The sequence below is a fragment of the Malurus melanocephalus genome, unplaced genomic scaffold, assembly GCF_030028575.1.
Source record: "Malurus melanocephalus ecotype Western Australia unplaced genomic scaffold, MMel_1.1 scaffold_258, whole genome shotgun sequence".
NCBI classification, from domain to species: domain Eukaryota; kingdom Metazoa; phylum Chordata; class Aves; order Passeriformes; family Maluridae; genus Malurus; species Malurus melanocephalus.
In genome coordinates this window covers 1,046,493-1,068,955 of record NW_026623490.1, presented here as the reverse complement: position 1 = coordinate 1,068,955, position 22,463 = coordinate 1,046,493, and positions in this window count along the sequence as shown.

The window sequence follows — 22,463 nt, the reverse complement described above, 5'->3', positions numbered from 1 at the left end:
GTGCGGCAGGGAAAGCAGAGCCCTCCAGCTGCGGAGCATCCAGAGCTGAGCGCATCCAGCCCAGCRGCACCGGGAGGAGCCAGCACCGAGGGTGGAGACGGCAGCAGGAGGTGACAGCGATCTGTGGAGTTTTTCTGCTTCACGCTGCTCTCCATCTCTGCTTTCAGATAGCTATCATGACAGTATTGATCATATCGATCCACGCTGGCAAACAAAGGAGAGATGACTGGCMGTAAAATTACACTGATTTTTAAAATTCTGACTGCCCCCGTGTCCACGTCCTTGTGAAAATAACAGCGATTTACACTTGTCTTCTGCTTTGCAAGGAGCTGTAATAATCACTTCTGGGCTTTACGGGAAGAAACGCATCCCAGCTTTTGAAAACAGAAGGAAAGAATGTAGGGATTTTTTGCTTCACAGAAAATTCTCTTCCAAACCTCTATTTCTACAGCTGTCATCACCCCCGAGCCCTTTCAGCTCTTTTTGGAATGGCAGCAGAGCAACAATAAAATGATCACAGCACAAATTGCTTCCTAAGATCAGTCACACACATGTGCATGAGTACATGCACATAACACACACAATGTCACCAACCTACCACTGTTTCCTCAGTGCAGATTCTCTCTGGTTAAACTCCTCCATGGTCAGCCAGGTTCTTAAAAACATAGACAAATCAAAGACTGGTGGAAATAAGTGTTTTGAGCAGCACAGATGAAGCCCTACCAGTTCAGTACCCCAGCTGCTGCTGGAGACCGTGTTTTCCCATCTTGCTGGCAATCTAAATGCCTCAGTGAGAGGAACAACAGCAAAACTTTCTGTAAGGCTCTGTGCAAGTGCCCTTGTTAACTCCCCAGCACAGTCCCTCAGCCCATCATTTCCCCTTACACTTGTGCTAAAAGTTTGAAGAGCAAAATTGTCTTTAAATSCCTTACTTTTCAGCATTTAGGGCACTTGGTTTTGCTCTTTGCTCAGAAAGGATTCAACAAAATAAAATATTGCACAACTGAGGAACGTCATCTTGGATTTCAAAACAGATTGTAGTGTTTAGCACAGGTACATGGGAGGATGCTTGCAAAACCAGGGTTTTAAGTAGATTTGAAATAACAGGTGGTGTCAAAAAGAGGGTATCACCTGAATCAGAGCTGGAAATCAGACTCAAACAATTCCAGATGTTTGAGGCCACTCAGTTAAGTCTTCCAGTAATGTTTTTCTGTTTGCCTTTTCACATCTGTGTTGTGATCACATACTTTCTATCTGTAGGTCCAAAAATACTTAATGAAGTAAAGCAAATATAAATTTTTCCTATTTTATAGATTAAGAGACAGAGGTGAAAAGAATTAGATTATTTTGCCAGTGGTCTTGCAGTGGCTGGTGGGAAAATGCAGGCTGATGATTACTCGACCAACAGTATATCAGCAGAAACATATAATCTTGATTGTCCTCTGTACCATTTGCACATCCTGTTATTTTGGACACAGCTGAAAGAGGAAGCAGGTTATCAGCAGATTAATGTAATGCTGGGGTGCCATAATAAAGATTTTTTCCATGCCCTTCACACTGCACAACATTTTGTCCATCAAAATGGACAGATTTCCCCTTAGGAATCCATGCTTTTAAAGGTGTGTGACTATTATGGGGGTAACCCCAGATATTCAACTCCAATAGCATAAAATGCACCATGAGGGACCCCAGGACTGAGAGATCACAGAGCCAGTGTCAGCAGGGATCAAACCCAGAAGGTTTAAATCAAAATTCAAACCAGGAAACTGAGTGAGGTGGAACTGTGGATAAAGTCCTCCATCCCCAGGGACCTCAGCTGAATCAAAAATTTTTGGCACCTCCACAGATTGATTTCTCTTTTAGGGGTGACAGATGCCTTTCTGCCACACCCTCACACTGTGAAATCCTGTTCTGATGTTTCTGTGTATYCTGCTAGCTTATGCAGGCAATGTGGATGGGCTGACTGGGACTGAGGATGAGCACGTGTGAGAACATCTAAGTGTTTGTAGTGCAGGAAGGAATGGCTGAGCACATGGCATGCAGAGAAGCTGTGGAATATTTAGGAGGTCAGAACTTTAAAGTACAAATCGAAGTTCTGGAAGATGTTCAAGACATGCACTATCTGATGCTTGCCTCTTTCCTCTGCATCTGCTGCTGGTCTGTGTCAGAGGTAGGATAGATCATCTTGTCTTGGTCACTTTTTATGACCTTTTATCAAGTGCCGCACTCTGGTAGTGAAAAAGATACAGAGTTGTCACTGTGAGGCCATAGGGAAGTGTATCTACAGTAGGTTTTCAGAAGATTTTATCAAAATCAAAATTTTAAGTATATTATTTTTTAAAAAGGTATTTATCAATGTATTTTCTGAAAATACTATCAGTATTAACATCCTATATGAAATATTTCCTTTTTCTTTTCATAAAGTTCTTCCACAACCTACAACGTTTCTATAAAACCTGGAGTAAATGCAGAAGGCATTTTGAGACTGGAAATATATATTCTCTGTAATTAGAGCAGCTGGTGCTGYGGATTTCACTGAAACATCATATGATGCACTTTGCCTGACACATTCAAATTATCCTTTCAACATGATCATCAGTCAGAGATCAGATACTGAATCAGTAAAAGTCCAATCTTTTCTCCCAGCTGATGCTGTGTTAATGCMATTCTCAAAACACACTGGCTAGTTTCAAAAGCAGTTCAGCATGAATGCATGCAGGCCCAGCAGCTGTGCCAGGSAAATTTTGACAGCAGATGGACCAGAGATCACTGCAAAACTTTTACTGCACATATTATTCTGTTTTACACATGTACCTGTTAGWCCAGCATCAGCTGACATCATATGTAAAATGAGGACAGATGCAGTTTACAAGCCAACAATGAGTAGAAAAACAAACCCCAGGAATGTGCTCATTTTTGCCARTGATGTCTGTCAGTACAACTGTTGGGGTGGGAGGGAGAGGGGAAGGCATCACGTTGACACCACCTGTGCTACGTACACTTAGCCAACAGAATGCTTGTCCAAATTTTTTTCCCATTTGTCTCAATTTCAATGTGTTTCTGCTCACTTGAGTCACAACAAACCCATAACAAACTGTCTCATCGTGTTCAGTGCACGCTGAGATGGAACACTGCATCATTATAAACTGTTTACTCCACTTGTTATAAATTATTATTTCTTCACTTCCACAGTGGGCCTTTTTTCTGTTTTGATAAACCACTCCAAAAAAAAAATGGTAATTTCATACCCTATTAACCTCTGTACTCAGGGTTCATAAAAAATCACAGCTAATTTGGATGTTTTYACTTTGTGTCCACCTCTGACAGAGCACAGAGCACTTCAGATGTTTCCAAGGCTGCATTTTTTGGAGAACAGAAGCCACCATTGGTAATTACTTTATTACCATCCAAAGTTTGGCGTTTGAAGCTCACAACTAGCTGCTGGCATGATCAACTCCAAATGTGTTTGGGATTTACACCTGGTATGGGGAAGTACTGTGGCAACTGTGGTCATCTAGAATTTATTCTACACCTGCTGTGTCTGTTGCTTTGTTCAGGTAATTGGTGTCAAATACATTCAGGCTGGCAAATACTACATGTGCATAGAGGTCAGTAGAATMCAGATGTGTCTGGAATGGACTAAGTTTGAAACAAGGGCATCAGGAAACAAATACAGGGGAAATAACTTTACACAAACCATAAAATGAAGGAGAAACTTGGATCAGAATTTGTGCCTTTTTAGACACAGGAGAATTTAACTAAAAAATGTATTCCTGCAAAGACTCAGTTACTTCTTTCTGCTGCTCTGACAATTGGTCCCTTGATTTTTWAAGTGTGGGTTTGACAAATACAATGGGATGTGCAGTCTTAAGGGCAGTGAAGTGACTTATCTCTGTGAAACAGCTSATTAAAACCACCACAATGATATCAGACAATCAGAGGAACAAATGACTGAAGTTATGAATTAGAGATGAGCAAATAGGTCTGAATCAAAATCTACTCAAGCAGTGATGCTGTGGGATAAACCTGAAAAAATGCTSTTCCCTTTCTGAAGATTTGATTTTGTTCTCTTTTAATATTTTATTGCTTAGAATGCAGCAGTGAAAAAAATGGCAAGTTTGCTCCTTTTGGACTTCATTAATTTCTGCTTTAATTGTATTGGGAATGAGCAGTGAACATGTAACTAAGATATGAAAATAGCTTTAATTTACTGTGTTACACTACTGCTATAATAATGTCTTTTGTGCAAAGTAAACATCTTCATTAGGAAAATTAAAGACCACAGGTATATTGAATATATTTATATACATTATTATGGAATTAATAATTAAGACCTGGAAAAACATGCTTTTTGTGAATGGATAGCATGGTTTGAAAGACAATTTCCTAGCACACACAGCTCTTTCCCTTTGCTCCCCCCTCTCTCTCATCCTTCTTTCTACATAAACCCCTTTATGACTGAGTGTGGTACAACACACACAATTCATGAGGTTTTCCCTCTTGTCCTTATCTCTAAAAGCCTGTTCCATTTTGTGAAACTTTTCATAATCACCTTAGCAGGGAGGATCAGAGGCTGCCCTGTCAGAGGCACGTTCAGAGCTGGAGACCTGTCCCTCTCCTCCAGCTGCTCTCAGCTCAGCAGGTTGGAGCAGGATGGGAAAAATCTGTCATGGTCTCACCCCACAGCCACTCCATCAACCCCCTGATGTGACACGGTGGAAGCTGTAACAGGCACATGGGGTTCTGTGGCAAAGCTGCAGACAGTGAAAAGAGTGGGCAGAAATACCTGCTGAGCTGACACCAGCCTGGTGTCCCCCCCGTGGAGGTTTAGCTGACTCGAGTGCTCTACCTTTTGTTTCCAAAATGATCACTTGCACAGCAGGGTGTTGTGACTCAGGTGTAGTTAAACCTATCAGCAGAGAAGGTAAACACAAGGCAATGAAACATTTTAAATGGGACAGAAATTGAAGAAGGGTTGTGTGATCCTGAGCTCAATCACTGAAATGAATGAGCTTCAGCGCAATCTCCAGCATATATTCCAGTAATTTTGTCATGTATGGAGATTTAAGAGTTCAGTGGAGCTGCTCCTCATTAGTTTCTTGTTATCGTTTGGTTTTATCTTCAAGGTGAACTGGCAGACTCAGCTGTCACGTGTTAGTAATGAGTTGTTACGAGAAAAAATTATGTTAGAACCACCGATTAAAATCAGCTCTCTGAGTGGATCTCTGCATCCCCCATGGACCCCATGGGCTGCAGGGGCACGGCTGTGTCACCATGGTCAGTACCACAGTCTGCAGAGGAATCTCCAGAACCTGGAGAACCTTCTCCCCCTCCTTCTCCACTGCCCTTGGTGTCTCCACTTTGTTTCCCTCACATCTTCTCACCTCTTCCTCCTTCTCTGGCTAGAAAAATCTGTGTCCCACTTTGTTTTGATTTCTTCTCAAATACATTATCACAGAGGCATTACGCTCTCTAATTGGCCCAGTCTTGGCCAGCAGCGTGTCCCTCCCCAGAGCCATCAGGAATTGGCTCTACTGGACATGATGGAAACTTCCAGCAACTTCTCACAGGAGCCACCCCTGTGGCCCCCCCACTACCAAAAACCAGGCCAAGCAAATTCCCTGTAATGCTTTTTGATGGGATCAGCTCATAAAGGTGGTAGGAAACCTTGGAGTGGCTGCAMAAGGCCCAGCACTGTCCGTGAGTTTGAGGAGAGGGGGTGTATGGACCTTTTGTTGAAATGCTGTCAGGGGAGGGGTCACAGCCCTTTGGAGGGAWCAGCACCAAAGAACAGGGATCCCAACAGTGTCAAACAGAGAATGAATGTACAACCAGTATTAAATCAATACTTAAGGTCCCAAAGCCCCAAATATTTAAAATTAAGTTTAAAAATAGAATGGTTAAATATATATATATTCAGCTGGATCAGCAGTCAACTGCATGTTGCAATGGAGATGCACCAACTCAGACTTAACAACATCCTAAGGCTTGTGGATTTTAGTTCAATGCTCTGCACATCCCTTTGAGTGCTGAGGACAAGGGTCCTCATTTTTTAACTGCTTTTGAAAAACCAAAGAGGGAGGAATCTTCCATTCTTACAAATATATCTGACAAAGGTACAGCTACCCTAGCAACAGGCACTTGATGAACTCTTTCAAAGCAAATAAGCTATTTGTCTGGTACATATGTAYCAAAAGATGTCTGGGAACCTGGTGAATTCAGAAAAGAAGAATGGGCATCCATAATACACAATGAACAAAGTGTTTCTTCATGTCTCCATGTCTGTGTGAGTATAGGCTGAGTGTCTTTTGGGATTCACAATTATTTAATGTATTAACATCACAAATAGGTGTGCAAACTACATAAAAGCAAAATATAACACTGACTAAATCCGATCAAAAGGATCTCATTTTACATCCATTTACTGCTCCCATTTTCCTGGGGCAAATACAGTTAGCCCGGATCCTGTGCAAAGGTTTTTTTCAGTTGCAAAAAATGACATTGGAAATTATTCACTGCAAATATCCTAGAACACCAAAACTCTAAAATAAAGCCCCATTTAATTTTTTTTTTTGTTTTATTACTGCCTTGTCAAAAGAAGGGTGGAAAACGAATAGAGTGATTCACCCTTGAACCCTGGGTACACTCTGTGGATACAAAGCACATAACAAAGATGACAGCGATCTCAGCATGTGCTCCCAACACAGCAGGTTCCACATTTCTTGTTCAGCATCCCAGCTCTGACACCACAGTTTTAAGTCATGATCTTTTACAGGATGGCAATTTTTAGGTATACTGAGTAATTGGGGAAATGCATTTTGAACTGCATGCCATGTCACAGCTTCATCACTCAAGAAGTGGACATGGAGCCACAGCCCATGGTGTGGACAGGAGCCCATAAAGCTCTACTCAGTTGGTGATGTTTAGTCTTGATGACATAACAAAGCAGCGACTTTTTTGAAAAGTGGAACTGCTGGATGGTGTCAGTTGGTTGGAGAGCTCTACTGTAGTTGTTAATTATTTCAGTTAGTTTTATATCATGCTGGGGGAAATTCTTTCTTTCAAAAGGAAGGCCTGGCTCTGCTTCAGAAGTCATGGCTTGTTTTTCTAAGCCTTCTTTTCCTGTTTCACTTGCCTGCAATGACTGTTTACAATMTGGATRWRTCAGYCCACAATTTCTGTGGGAAAACCAGWGTCTCRAACTGTTTTTGCATTTCCTTATGCATCAGGAGAAGCACAGAGTGGCTACCCATGTCAAAACTGGCTACTGCAGGGCAGAGCTGGGATGCTTCCAGCCTCACTTTTCCTGTCCTTTYCACAAACATTATAAAACCTCAAAATGGACAAGTTATGGTGAGAACATGTACAGMCTGTTCTTTTTACAGATTTTAAAGGCATTCCTTCATGRATGRCTCTTCTTTATGATTCCTTTTRGTCATRATCCTGTTTCTACACAGACTGAACCCAAAATGAGGGAGTTTTCCTCATTGATTCAAGCAGACATCAAATCAGATCCCCACTATGCAAAGAGACAAAGAAAGATTTTCTATCCTGTTWTGCTTAGGCATCAGAGCAATTTTCTTTCTAGTTGGACTGCTCTTATAACACATCATTCTTATAAATTCTCTTATGTTTCTGCAGTAATTTGCAGTCACAATTTGTTTCCCATCTTTTGCTCCCTGACAGCCATAAAAAACCCTAGAACATTTCACCATATATCTTCTCCAGGAGGTCAAACCCCATCCAGTTTGGGCACTGTAAAACCCTGGCTAGGATAATTGATTTTCATGAAGACAGAAAGAAGGAATTAATGTGCACTGCTTTTTGTACAGCATCAATGATTATGCATGGATGATCTTTTAAAATGAATTGTTTATCCTGAGCTTTTTGCTTTCCACACAGTGATCTCCCTCTGAGAAAGGTCAAATAATCTCCTTGACAACATAACATTAGTGGCCAGATCATTTTATCACAGCTGAAATTATGTTAAAAAGTGAAATGCATACATTTAAGGCACGTGGAGGCTCTGTGGATTTTCTAAGTACCTCTAATACATTGAAACATGCATTCTCTGCAATTTGTGTAGGCTGAAGACAGCAGGTTCCGAAAATTTTAATCTTGCTTCACAAGGTATTTTCATAACAGCAGAACCAAAAAATTCAGGGGCTTTGAGGCAGCATGTTCGAGGTTGAGAGATAAAATCGTTTTAGGCATCACATCTCTTATCTATCAAAAGTAAAAGTGCAGGAGCTATCTGTCAGACTCTGCTCTGATGCTGGTGCAGATCAAGGACAACCTACTGGCCCTGCGAGCTGGGAAGCTCTCCTCATTCACAATGAATCAGTCTGTTYGAAAAAGGCATTGTCTCTTCCAGGAAGTGTCATTCAGTTTTCTGAGCCCCCAGACAAAAGAAACAGCCATTTTTCTTTACATCAAGATTTTATTATGATTGAAGTTCCAGAAAGAACTGGAGGCATTCTTATTCAACCATTGCTTGAAAGGTGTGGCTTTTGGTGGAGAAAAAGGTGGTGGGAGGGGGAAGCTGCTCACCAATTGTTTTGGGGTCCACGATGAGCATTTTTGCATGGGAATCATCTCTCTTTTGTATACTTTTGTTATTAATATTGCTGCTGCTACTGTTTCTTTTCTTCTCTCATTGCTTATTCCTCATTGACTCAAGTTCTTGTATCAGCCTGTGATCTCTGCCTTTTGTGCCCCCCTTTGGAGGGGAGTTGAGAATGGTGGTGTGTCTTTAGCAGGAGCAATGAACTGGAGAACACAATTCCTAAATCACAACATCCACTAACTTAGAACTGCAAATATCATGGCTTGCATGGGAGAAGGGGTAAACCTAGATGAAACTCTCTGAGCAGGTKATGTCTGCACCAAAGGGATTTCCAGAAATTGCTCCATGGTGTGTCTGAGGTCTTTGCATAGGTTACAGCTTCATTTTGCTGACAAGAATAAGCACATTAATCACAGAGGACTCAAAACTTATTTAGCAAGTTAGTTATGGTAAACATGTCATTCCTTCCACAGAATAAATGATCTGAGAAGGGTAATTTCAGACCAAAGTGATAAAATCGTTTCAGAGGAATTTAAATGGCTACTAAAACCCCTCACAAAATCTATTTCATGCTGCTTACCATGCAAAAATAAGTGGATTAGAATAGTGCGTTGTTTGGATACAGAAAGGAGGTATCAGAATCAATCGAAAGTAACTTCTGAGAAGACTCCAAGCATGCAATTTGTAGCTTTACTCTCATCAGTCTGCATGAACATCTCATACCTGGTAAATTCAGGTTCTTCTGGCTCAGTCAAAGCAAATAAGAAAATACAAAAGGCAAAGAAAGGTTCTACAGCAGACATCCTCCACAGCATTGTCCTGAAGATTTCCAAAAATGCAGGAGAGGAAAGAGGCAGAGTGGTTGAACAGACAGCAGTTCCCACATCAAGGCAAAACAAAAACCCCACCCAAACAACAAAACAAAGTTTCATGTTATTGTAGAATAGACCAAACCAGTTCTGGAAGGGAAGGAAGCCCTGGAGAGAGGAAAAGGAAACAGAAATGTTTTATCGGTCTCAAGTCAGTGAAGACACTGCTGTTCAGAATGGGTCACAAATGAAGAGATGTCCTCCTAAAACACTTCWATGGGAGAAGCACAGCCTTCCAGGAAAATAGGAAACCTGTCAAAATGCAAGCAGTAAATGTGACTTTTTTTCTGCTGTGTACTAAAGGTGTTTGGAAACACTTCATGGACATATCAGTCAAAAAATGCATATTTATTTTAAACAAAATGTGAAATTGTGCTGGAAGAGTGTGGTCAGGAGTCATGTTGGAAAGTTGGACTGAGCCTCCTCACAGGGATTTGAATTTCTCCATGTGCCCTCTATTCGTGTAAGCTGCAGAAGTTCATCAAAAAAAAAACAGCCCCAGGGAGACTGAATCACCAGTGTTCTGTTATCTGCCTCTTCTTGACTCACTAATTGTAACACTGGGTGCTGCCTTTTCCCTAAAMCCCAAAGATTTTAGTCCCTCCTTTGTCTAGCTTTGAGAAGTGGGTTTTGCTGTCAGCAGTCCACTTATGAGGTAAAATGGAAGTAACAAGGAGGAATCTCTAAGGTTTTAACTGAAGTTAAACCATATTTTTTGTGCAGTTCTATCGCATATTACCCCTTAACTGAGGGAAGTAGCTGCTTCCTGCTCTAGTGGAAGCTGTAATTTTTATATACAAACCTAATGGTATTCAGCTGTCATCAGCTACTGATGAAATCCATTGATCCTGATCTTGTAAGTATCAATAGACCTTTATGTAGAGTCAGTGCTGAAAGTTCTTAGTTTGTTATTTTCCTAAAACAGAATAGAGGTCTTTGGGGCTAAAAGTGCAATAATATCAGACGTGATGTTTATGCAGTCAAAACCTCAGATAAATAAAATATCTCTCAAAGAAAAATGTGAATAACACAAAATCTTGAAAGGAGAATAAGGAGTAGCATGATTGTAAGCTAATGTTGATATTTTTCCATGTGGTGTGTCAGTTTGATGCAATAATTGAATGACTTTCTCAATCTTTTGCCCAAAACAAAACAGTTTTACATGTAGGTTCTGCATTCTGATTTCCTTTGTGGAGGAAATGTCTTGTGGAAGATTTGAAATTTACTCGAATATTGTGAACTAGATCCTATTTGCTGTGAGATTTTGTTGGTGGTCCTGTTTTCCTTTATTTTTTAGAAAACAGAACTACAATATTTATTTTTAAGCTGAACAATACTTTTAAAAAATCTATAAGAAAGGTCTGAAAGAAATGGAAGGATGGTTCAATTTGCAACAGTTCCTGTAACAAGGAAAATCACTCATGCTGTGTGACCAGAAATTGGCAAAGGGATATAGCCTGTGTGGTTGTAAACACATTGTTAGCTTGTAACTTCACAGTTTCCTGGAAATAATAGTACAAATCAATGTGTTTCATGAAAATGAAAACTGTTTGGTTTTATTTTTTCTTCAATGCAATAATTTCTTTGATTCTTCCTCCTTTCTCCATGAATTATAGAACAAGTATCCAATAAAATAGTTTGGGTTGGAAGGGACCTTTAAAGGTCATCTAGTCCAATGCCCCTGCAGTGAGCAGGAACATCTTTAATTAGATCAGGCTGCTCRGAGCYCTGACCTACCTCACCTTGAGTGTTTCTGTGGATRGGACATTTACCACCTCTCTGGACAACCTTTTCCAATGTTTCATCATTTTTTACATTCATGATGTAAAAAAAAAAAAAAAAATCATTATGCCTGGTCTAAATGTACCCTCTTTTTAGTTTAAAATAGTGTTCCTTTATCTCTGAAGACTCTGTTAAAGTCTGTCTCTGTCTTTCTTGTAGGCCCTCTGTAAATGTTGGAAGGCTGCAGGAAGTTATTCTTGGAGCCTCTCTTCTCCAAGCTCTCAGCCTTTTCTCACAGCAGAGGYTGWCCAGCCCTCTGACCACCTTCATGTCCCTTCTGTGGACTTGCTCCCACAGGTCCATGTCCTTTTTCTGTTGGACACAGAACTCCAGACGGGGTATCACCAGAGCAGAGGGRYAGAAYCCYCTCCCTCGCCCCGCTTTTRACACAGCYCAGGACAYGGTTGGCTTTCTGTTTGATYTRCAGYRTCCTTATCCTATTGGAAAATATTTCCTCCTGATACATTTTTAAACTTGACATTGGGCTTGTATCTTTTATGTTGAAATAGGTTATAATATAATACAGCCAMACTTGATCTGACCATCATGAGAAGAAACGTCTACATGCTTGTTTTTAATTTTCCAGCTTCTTGCTTCATCTGATTCTCTTCTCTTTGCAGGAAGGACATCAATCAACTATTCATTTTTCTCTTGCCTTCTGCTRGCTATCTGACAGACTTTCAGCATCCCACTTCAACTGCTTTTTTGGTTGTTGAAATATATTWGTCTACTTAATGGCTCCCTGTACCTTACATCCTTCTTTCATCTGGTTAACTCTTCCTGACAGTTAAAACAAAACATAAAATGATTTCTACTAATTCCCAAATCTGCCTCACAAATATGAGTAGCCASTTTGGAGCTGTTAACTTGATAATTGAATTAACTGCATAATTGAGAAGAGCCTGAAGGTACACATAATTATTTTTTCTCTTTGTTATGGCAGACCTCAATTACTTAATGACCCATGTATGAAAAGAAGTTCATTTTTGCACCCACATATTCATATTTTAYTTGTCTACTATAGAAGTAAAGGGAAAAATGAGACATTAAATTAGTTGGAACTCATTTAAGGTATTTCACCTGCTTCTGGCTCCATTGCCAGTGTCACGATTTCAGAGACATATTTTTTCTGATTTGATGGTTTTATTTTTAACTTGCAAATACACAAAAGACTCAAACAGATAGAATGCACCTTCAGCAACTTTGCTGATGTTACAAAACTGGGGCTGACACACCTGAAGGCTGTGCTGCCATTCAGTGAAATCTTGATTTTTTGTAATTCATCAAAAAACCACAGACCTTGCAAAATTTCTCAGCTTCCAGCCAAAAAAGTTAGAGGTGGTGACAAATTTCAAGTACTTCATCTTGGTCATATATATTTAGTTCAAGTATTGACTCATCAACATTCAATTATCACAGGAGCACCAAAAAAGACTTTTGAAAAAAAGAAAAAAAATAGGAGAAAAAACAGCAAAGAGAAAAAAAAAATCTCAAATAAATTGTGCTTTCCTTCTTCAATTACTGCCCTCTCTTATATAACTGAAAAGAGACTGTGAACATTGGTTTTGAATCCTTAAATAGCTTTGGCTATTTTAATTATCTTTTGCCTTAGCAAGGTACTTCTAAAATCCACCTAAGTAATAGTTTCTTGCTTCTAAAAAAYGCTACTTTTTTATAGATACTATAAGTCTCTGTTTTATATTGCACTGATTTTTTTGCAGGAGGTTAAGGCAGACACATACATTATAATGTTCTATTTCCCAGAAAAGAGTAGCTGTGGCTGAAATACTTTTCCTTGCTTTAAGGAGAATGGTGCTAATGACAAAAGCAGTATTTTTGATAATGTCTGACAAACACATGACTGCTCAGGATTATGTTCCTTTCCAGCATGCTAATAGAAAAAAACAATCTGGTAATAATGGTAATTCTGATCCCAAATCTTGCCATTTAATCTTACTTTTTCATCATACTAAAGTAATCTAAAAAGAGTATTTTCGTCAATTTGTACATAACACCAGTATACAAAGCATTAGAGTAAAAGCTGAGCCAGATCGATAAATGTTTATCCATACCAATCATGAGCTGAGTAAATGATTTGCTGTTCTGTGCCTTGGTACCCAGCTATAACTAATATTATGTTTTACTTTTMATTTCTGTTGTCTCTTTAGACCCTGTCTGGCAGGTATTCACCCTTACTGTGTGTTTGTACAGCACCAAGAACTGAGGAGCTGCTCTAAGAGTTTGCCTGGAAAATAGAAGTGCAAAAAATTCAAGGCAGTTACTGCATTTCTTATTAGCTAATTAAATTAACTATGTTTTGGATCATGGAAAGGACTACCACTCTTCCTCTTTCTTAAAAATATGAAAATGCTATGCTATTCTGTTCCCCTCTCTTGAAAAAGCAATCAGTTCTTTCYATCCCAAAGACCTGAAATTTATTAATGTGAGGAATTTGCACAGCAGCCATTGTGATACAGAYGGCCCTTTCCAGTCCAGCTCAGTGAAACTGTTGCTAATTCTTGGATTCACTTGCAATGAAAGGATTTTTCATGAGGTCAAGGTAGAGACCCACACCAAGATGTGCACCTTGTGTGATGAGTTCCTCCATCATATCATTGCATTGCCATTTTTGAAAGCTCCAGGGAATTTTGTCTCCTTTAAGCTACAGCTGTGTGGAACTGATAACAATACCTTCTTCCAAAATAATTTTATACTCCTGGCTTGTTTAGCAAGTAAAAATATATATAAAAAAGGATAAAAACATTTCTGCATTGCTGATGGAGCAATTGCTTGTTAGTTCATTTGTCTGTAAGAATTATTAATGTTTCTGGTCTCACCTTCATCCCAGTGACCCCTTAGGGTGCAGCAGAGCGTGCAGTGTGGTGTGGTGCCCACTGGGCACACAGCAGGAGCAGCAGACTGCAGGYGAAGCCATCTGCTATTTCCACTGTCAGGAGAGAAGCTGCCTGGCTGCTTTTGGAAAACACTTTGCCTGCTGTTTTCTGCATGGAGAACACCAAGCCTGATTCCCACTCTTTGTTATATCTTTCCCTCTTGGACTCTTGCTTGGATACRTTACCACCAGCGGCTGTGGCCAGYAGAGGTGGGCAATTCAGCCCTCTTTTCCTACTGAATCTGGTCCTTCTCTTGGAAGCACATCCTTGCATGCCTCACCACCACAGCGTGGTGAAACAGCAGGCTCTTCTAGCTCCCAAAAGGCTCCTCAGTATCCCTGCAACCGAGACTGGAAAAGAAGATGGGACAGCTTCTTTTTTCCCGAGGGCAAGGAATAAGATAAAATGGTGGAGATAGTTATCTAAGGAAAGGAATAGTAAAATGTTGAAGTGGGAGAAAATGAAGTGCAAAGTGCAAAAAATGCCCAAAAGTGACTTGGCTGTGCTCTGAGCTGTGCAATGCTTATGTCTGTGGTGGATGCTCTCCTTCCACTGCAAGGAGCAAAGCASAGGAGGAGTCAAACAGGAATCTGCAAGATGTAGGGAACCAGAAATGCACATGAAACAGATGCCTTTAAATATTGATGCTGTAGTCATGTATTTGTTCCCTTGTCTCTCAGTTTCCCAATAGTAAAAGAAAAAAAATCCCAAATTTAATGAAATTATTCTAAGTTTCATAATTGCACTCTTAAATACTGATAAAATAGAGTTGAAAGCTCTTTGCTATCCTGGACTAAACTGATCAGGTTCAGTTTTGTGTAAGGCCATCCTGGGTCTGTAGTTTATTTGTCAYTCCTGTTGTCATTGCTTGGTTGACTCAGCTCTTATGATATTTTGAGAATTGGGGTAGAAATGTTTGGTTATATAAATTACCTGAACTCAAAGTCAAAGAAGGTCATCCATGCTAGTGGATAGTGCAGAGGGTTTSAAGTGTGCTTGGAAAACAAGGAAAGCCATTATGAAACATTATGAACAGTAACTGTTCTGTACAGGAGAGCAAAACACTGGGTCATGAATTCATAATTATTACATTAATGGACTAYACTTAAATCGATATATCTAGCCAGAGGGAGCTGAAAGCATCATTTGACCCAGCACTCACATTTCCCCAGGAATACAAAACACTGTAAAATRTCCTCACATTCTGCACACTGAGGATTTTGTCTGGAGCCCTTGGAGGGAGGCAAAGGGCACAGAGAGTCGAGAGGGTGACAAACATCATCCTGYCTGGATTCTGGGCTGCCAGGCTCTAGCCCCCATCACAGTTAGTGTACAGAAGTAACCCCTCATGCAAAAAGCATCAAACTCCAAGCAGTTTAATGAGGCTCTTACTCATCATTCTCAAGTGTGGTGGCCAGAAAAGGCAAACACACAGGTGCATCATAGGTCAGAAGCATCTCATTRTGGTTCCAAGTTGCCATGAAAAGCAGAGCTGTTTTTCCTTATATTTCAGATTATTCTTTCATTAAACTGAGCTTCAAGCCATCAACATTGACAATTAYAATTTGGAGAAAGTATAATGGAAAAATCACTGACATGTTGGACAGTTCTCTCTCTGGAGGAAACTATATTGCTTTTTATCTTCCAATACAGCTATGCAGCATTTAAAAGTATAATGACAGATATTCTCAATAAATTGGATTTTTCTGTGAAGCTATTAGGTATTTAAATTGTCCTGCTCTTTTCAAAGTACACCTGTAGTGTTTGAAGTAATGTTCTCTTCCACTGCTGAAGTTAGAGGTTAATCATGTGCAACATAAGGAGATATTTCCCTTCATCTCTCTAAAGTTCAGGTCATCAATCTCATCATGTTTTGGGGAACAAAGGGGAGGAAAGTAGGAGGTGAGAAACAAATCCATCATTTAGGACACAAGAAAAATATTTTAAAACAACTTAACAATTCAGGAAAACTCAGTATCCTGTAACATTGATGGCTTGGTTCAAAAARTGAATGAAATTATTTCAGACAAAAAGTGGCAATAGGAGGTGATTCTGAGAGCTGGAAGCATGTTCCCTCCACAACAGAGGCAGGTGTGCTACCTAACAGGGACAACAGGGGCAGGTATGATACCTCACCAAGCTGTGCTGTCCTTATGTGACGGACATTGAGCTGCCCTGTAAAGAGCACACACTTTCACATTTGCCCCCTRAAGCAAGTCCCAAGCAAAGCCTGAGTGCAAACAACAGTCAGAGAGCATTGCAAAGGGAAACCAAGAGCAGAGAGCATGAACGAACACAACTTTTGATCATTTGAGATGACATTTRATCTGACTCAGCAGGCTGGCGAGCCTGCTGACAGCCTGGGGACAAATGAAAGTCCTTGTTAAAGARAATGACACATTTTGTTGGCAGAACTTCAACATGATCAAGAAATTCCCTTCTGCCTTCCCCTATTTCCCTTTTTCACTCCTTTTCAGTTGTTTTGAGAGGGATGCTGCACAGCTTGCCAAAAGCCCTGAGAGTTAGCTTGCAGGTGGTGGAGTTTGCTTGCTTCAAAGTGAGGAAAATCTCTTGAGATTGTAAAACCAAAATAATGTTAATATTTCATTTTGCCAGCTGCCAGGTTTGCCTGTRGTATAGAACTGCAATAGCTCATTTATTGCACAAAAATAGGGTAAGCTGATGTACCTTATTATAACAAACAAAACTTCCAAAAGGTATTTGAGGGTCTACAGGAGTGACAACAGCTCAGTAAAGGATTGCCATGTTTTGCAGCCAACACATGGCATGTGACTTGAATTATCTGTAATTAAAAATAGTACTGCTCTTAACTTAAAAAAAAAGGATAACATTCTAATAAATTGGAGACCCAATATAGTTTATTTGGGATTTTTATTACAGAACAGAATGAAACCAAGACATCATTATTGATTCTGCTAGTGAAACATGGGTGTGAGAGTCAGACACACCACCTGAAAAACTGCTGCTTTCAGGCAGCTCAGCACCAGGGTTTGCAATGCCCCTCTGTGCAGGTCATTTGTGCCTCTGACCTGGTGCAAGACATCCCTGTGGTGGGAACATGCTCTGCTCAGCTGAGGGAACACTGTACTGGCCATCCTGCTGGGTGAGTCAGCAACGTTTCCATTTGCCTGTTTTCCATGCTTTGGGAATGGTTTTGGAGTGCTGAGTCCATTCTGTGTGAAATTGATTCCATCTGGATGAAATGAAAGCTGAGCCACACTCCAGAAGTGCAGCTACTGCTCTCCAGCTGCCTGTGGACATTCAAGGCACAAGGTCCAGCTAAACACACCGAGGCAAAGTCTCCTGCAAAATTAGGATAATGTGAGCAACATCCACTCTTCCTGGCACTTAATGAAATGCTATTAAAGCCATAAATGTCAGCACCCTGTGTTTTCAGGCTTGCATGCTGCAGGTGTGCATTGCCAGCTGGAYTCAGGCACCCCCAGTACCCTCAGGAATGATGCTCTCTCTGCTCTAGGCAGAGCTGGTGATGTTGATGGGGCATCTTTCGGCTGTGTCAAACTCAGCTACTTTTTCACATGCCTTTCACATCTCTTTTCTCTTTCATGTCTCTCTTGACTCCTTTGTGTCAAAAGTCATGCACAATTTCCTGGTTTCTGCTTACTCTGACTGATGGCCATCTCACAGTTCCACCGCATCAGCTGGAGCCTGAGGGCATCATCCCCTTCCATGTGATCAATTTTGGGCTGATGCCCTTGAGGCAGAGCTGTGCCTTTGTTGCACACACACTCTGCATATGCTCACATTCATATCCTAACRTGTGGAGCTTTCCAGGTCACTGCTGAGAATCCCTAAAGGTGCTCAGGCATGAGACACGAGGCACAATGCACAGGGGAACCAAACACAGGGGAACACTGCTAAAGGAAATGTGTAGGGATAACGAGAGCAGCACAGAGCAGCACATCCTTGAAGACAAAACTGCTCACCATTTCAAAGCAACCTTGAGGGCCAGAAAATGAAATGTATTCCTCTGTGGGACACTGCAGTTCTGCTTTAGGACTTCATCTTCTCCTTTCTTTTCCACAACCTAGAAAGACAAGTTAAAGTAATCAAAGCATTTCACAGGAAGTAGGAAAAGCAATGGAAATTAAATCTGGAGGGCCAATCTCTGAACACCATATTAAATTACAGCAGATGTTCCAGGCACTCAGTTCCTTGACTGTCTGCAAAAGAACTATCCCCACACCCCAAGAAACACAAAGAGGTCCCAGACTCCCCTGCTGTCTGTTTAGGACAGTGATTGAAAATGCCACTGATAATATTCCAGTATTTCCACCAGTAACTTCTCAGCCAGGGAAGCTGGAACACAGCAGTTCTTAGGTGTACCATGGGAGCTGCTGCTTTTCCAATCAGGCTGAAACCCACCCAAATTTCACCAGAAATAAGAGGAAGGAGATATTTCCAAGAACCATTTCACCTTGGAACTATCACCAAAAGCAGCACTTCCAACAAAATCCAGTTTTTCTATTCCAATGCAGGCCAGTTCCTAAAATGCTTTAGCAATTTGTGTGTCAATCTCGTGTTTTAGAGCAAAAGACAACAGGAACACAGTAATGATGAACTCCCCTAATTAACTTGACCTATTTGGTGGTTTGTTTTCTCTTTATTATGTTAACTGGCTCTTAAAATATGCATCCTTCCTCAGAGGAAAAAAACTCAGACAATAAGTGTTTTTAATTTGTAGATGAAACACMTTGTCTGAAAGATACACCTGCTCTAACCTCAAGTTCTGCTGTCTCCAATCTCCTGCATATCTGGATTATTTGAGATGTCAACAGCTGCAGAGGTCCCTTGTTGATACATTTTCAGAGATGAAACATATCCCTCATGTTTCAGATTTCAAGAATGGTTTTTGCACTTTTATCTATGCAATAAGATCAAAGAGAGAAGGGATATCAGAGGTAAGAGTCCCATCTATTGGCCAGAGGAGGAACATGATAATCAAATGCTTTCTAAACCTCAAGAATTTTCCACTATGAAAAATTACAAGCAAAGAAAAGTTACCAGGAAAAGTGAATCATCTAAATGCTAATAATGTATATAAGTGAAGGCAAAAAGAAATTCTTCTTTTAGAGAGGAAAGAAAAGAAAAACAACTTCTTATTTAGGATAAGGAGGAGGGATTTTTTTTTATCATTACTTTGATTGTGCATGCAGTTGGGATTGTTTCTCAGGAACTTTTTCCAGAGTACTTTTTCCAGTCATTTTGAAATAACTCCTGTTGTTTTGCTTGAGTTTCAATTCAAGAAACTTTAGTCAAAGAAGAGACATGGTCTGTTGCATAARAAAACAGCTCTGGCACCATCTCATCACTCTTGCACTTAGGAMAGTTACTTTCAATAGCTTGTTAAGTTACACAACCTAAATCTGTTAGTCCGTACTTTCTGAAGCTTTGCACAGAGACAAATGTTTGTTTTACATGCAAATRTCTTAATTTGGGAATGTGTAAAATTGTTTTTCTTAAGCAGACCACTGCTGGGTTTGGATTTGTACAAGAATTTTCAGTGTCATTTTTTTTCATTTTAGTGTGTGTGTTGAACACCATCACCAGCAAYACACAAGACAGCAATTTCTTAATTCTGAGCCAAACCACACCGTGCCTGAAAACCTGGACTTGGGCAAAGCATTTGATACTGCTCTGCAGTCTCCAAAATGGAGCTAATGAGGTTTGACAGGTAGACCACTGGGTGGATTAGGAGGTGGWGGGAGGTGCCACTCATGGAGTGCCACTCAATGGTTCAGTGTCTGTGCCCTGTGTCCCTCAGGGGTTGTTATTGGGGTCAGTGTGATTTAACCWCTTTGTCAGGGACATGGACTGTGGGATTGAGTGGACACTCAGCTGGTTTGCAGATGACACCAAAATGAGAGGTGTGACTGACACAGAGGGACAGGATCCCATCCAGAGGGACCTTGGCAGGCTTGAGAGGCAGACCTGGGTGAACCTCATAAAGTTCAATAAAGCCCAGGGCAAGGTGAGACACCTTGGTGGCCACAATCCCCAGTGTCAGTACAAACTGAGAGATTCACAGATTGGGAGCARCCCTGAGGAGAAAGTCTGAGGAATGTTGATTGAATGGAAGCTCAATATCACCCATCAATGTGTGCTGCAGCCCAGAAATTCGAGGTCTCCTGGGCTGCATCAAAAGCCCAGTGGGCAGGAGGTCGAGGGAGGGGATTCTGTGCCTTTGCTCTCCTGAAACCCCACCTGGAGTTCTGTGTCCACTGTAGGATCCTTCCTCAGCACAAGGATGTGGTCCTGCTGAGGAAGTCCAAAGGAGGGTCACAAAGATGATCAGAGGGATGGAGCACCTCTCATGTGAGGACAGGCTGAGAGGCTGGGTTTGTTCATCCTGGAGAAGAAAAGGGGGAAACCTTAAAAGAGCCTTTCAGTACTTAAAGGAAGCCAATGGGAAAGATTGGGATGGACAATTCATCACAGAGTGTGGTGATAGGACAAGGGGTAATGGTTTTAAATAGAAAGAGGGYAGGYTTAGATTAGGTATARCAAAGAAATTCTCTACTRTGAGTGTGCTGAGGCACAGGACCAGGTGCCATAGGTATCCAAAATTCCTGTTTTTCACAAAKGGCCTGTACTGACACAGAGCACAGATACAGGATGTGGAGGGCAATTGAAAAAAACTCTATTTGTTCTTTCTTACKCATGAGAACCAGAGCAGGAAATGGCAGAGACTAAGATTCACCTGGGCAGTAAACTTGGTCACAAAAACACAGTTGTAACATTTTCTGTCTCAGAAGCTGCTGATTCACAAAAATATGAATGTTTGATTGTAATGATGAAAAAGATTTCTGAACCCTAAAACACTCTGGTTTTGAAAAATTGCAAAACAGGGCTAGCAGCAGCCTGTTTAGTACCATTTATTACAGTGGCACTCAAAAGAGGAGGGTCTGCATTATGGATCACTGCTATCTTCCTGAGCAACAAGGAACAAAATGTTTTTAAAGGTAGTGTAACCGAAATGTGTATGCAGAATAATGCTTTTAAATGATTTAAATATGTATTTAAACTGTGAGCTGACCTCTATTTTTCCATGAAAATTGCCATATCTGTTTTGTCCAGAAGGCTTATTAAAATTGCATCTTTCTTGGAGCAAGATTACATTTGTTCTTATCCTGATCACAGATCAGGTGATGTAAATTGATACAAAATCCAATGTTCGGATCAATACTGTGATAATAAAATTAAGAGAACTGAAAAATGGATAAAAGCACCACTCTCCACAGAAATGTTGATTCACYGACCATCTGTCTTACTTCAGCTAAGTGCTTTACTGCTTTAGTTTGGCATTAGACAAGTCAGTCAATAAATTAAATAACTGAAGTCACACTACAATTCTTGGCTACCCTGCTCTATTTTTTAAGCTGTCAACATCTAAAATGTCACATGTATTCCTTTTTTGGGCATATAGTGAGCATGTGCCAAATCCTGTCTACTCATCCTAAGCATGAACACACATAGAGATTACTAGCAATTATAGTTTTGATTTCTACTAGTCACTCAACCACCGTGAAAGTGTTTAAATATGTACATTAAATATATTTCTATTTATTTGCTTACCAACTTRCATGAATGCAGTCTGACTGAAGACACCTGCATTATACATACTGAGAAAACAAGAAACAAATTCCCCCAAAAKGTTGAAGCACTGAGCACATATTCTGCACTCAGACAGCAAGAGAAGCAAGAGAACACRCTTAGAACTTTAAAATACCACAGTAGAGGGTTCATTTTTACAGRCCATTAGGAATCCATTAGTCTCATCTATTCATTTCCAGGCTGCCCTCAGACTGAAAAGTGTGTGTGTAATAGGATGCTTTCATCAGATTAAAATGAACACCCCCCACCATGATTTTAACAGAGGACATGATGGATGGTTGATCATTCAACTGGAAAGCTGAGAAGAAGCTCAGAATGATATGAATTTTTTTTTTTTTACAAATTTAAAGCATAATCTGCAGAGTGACATCTAAGACAAACAAACATTTCAGTGTTATGACAAAGGGTATATATTTATTTTAGAGTAACASTAGCTGCCAATATATTTGATACCTCATTATCTGCACAAAGAAGCTACAGCTAAAGACAGGAGAGAAAAGTTTGCATGATTTGATGACAACATTTCCCTGTTGATCACTTAAATGACACCAGCAAATGGCCTACATCAGATGCAGAAATAAAAGTCAAAAAGCTCACTGCTGAAGAAACCAAACCTGAGACTCCAGGAGAGCAAAGAACATAAACAGCTGATTAAGAAAGTGGTCGAGTTTAAACCTTCTCACCTTTTATAAGATG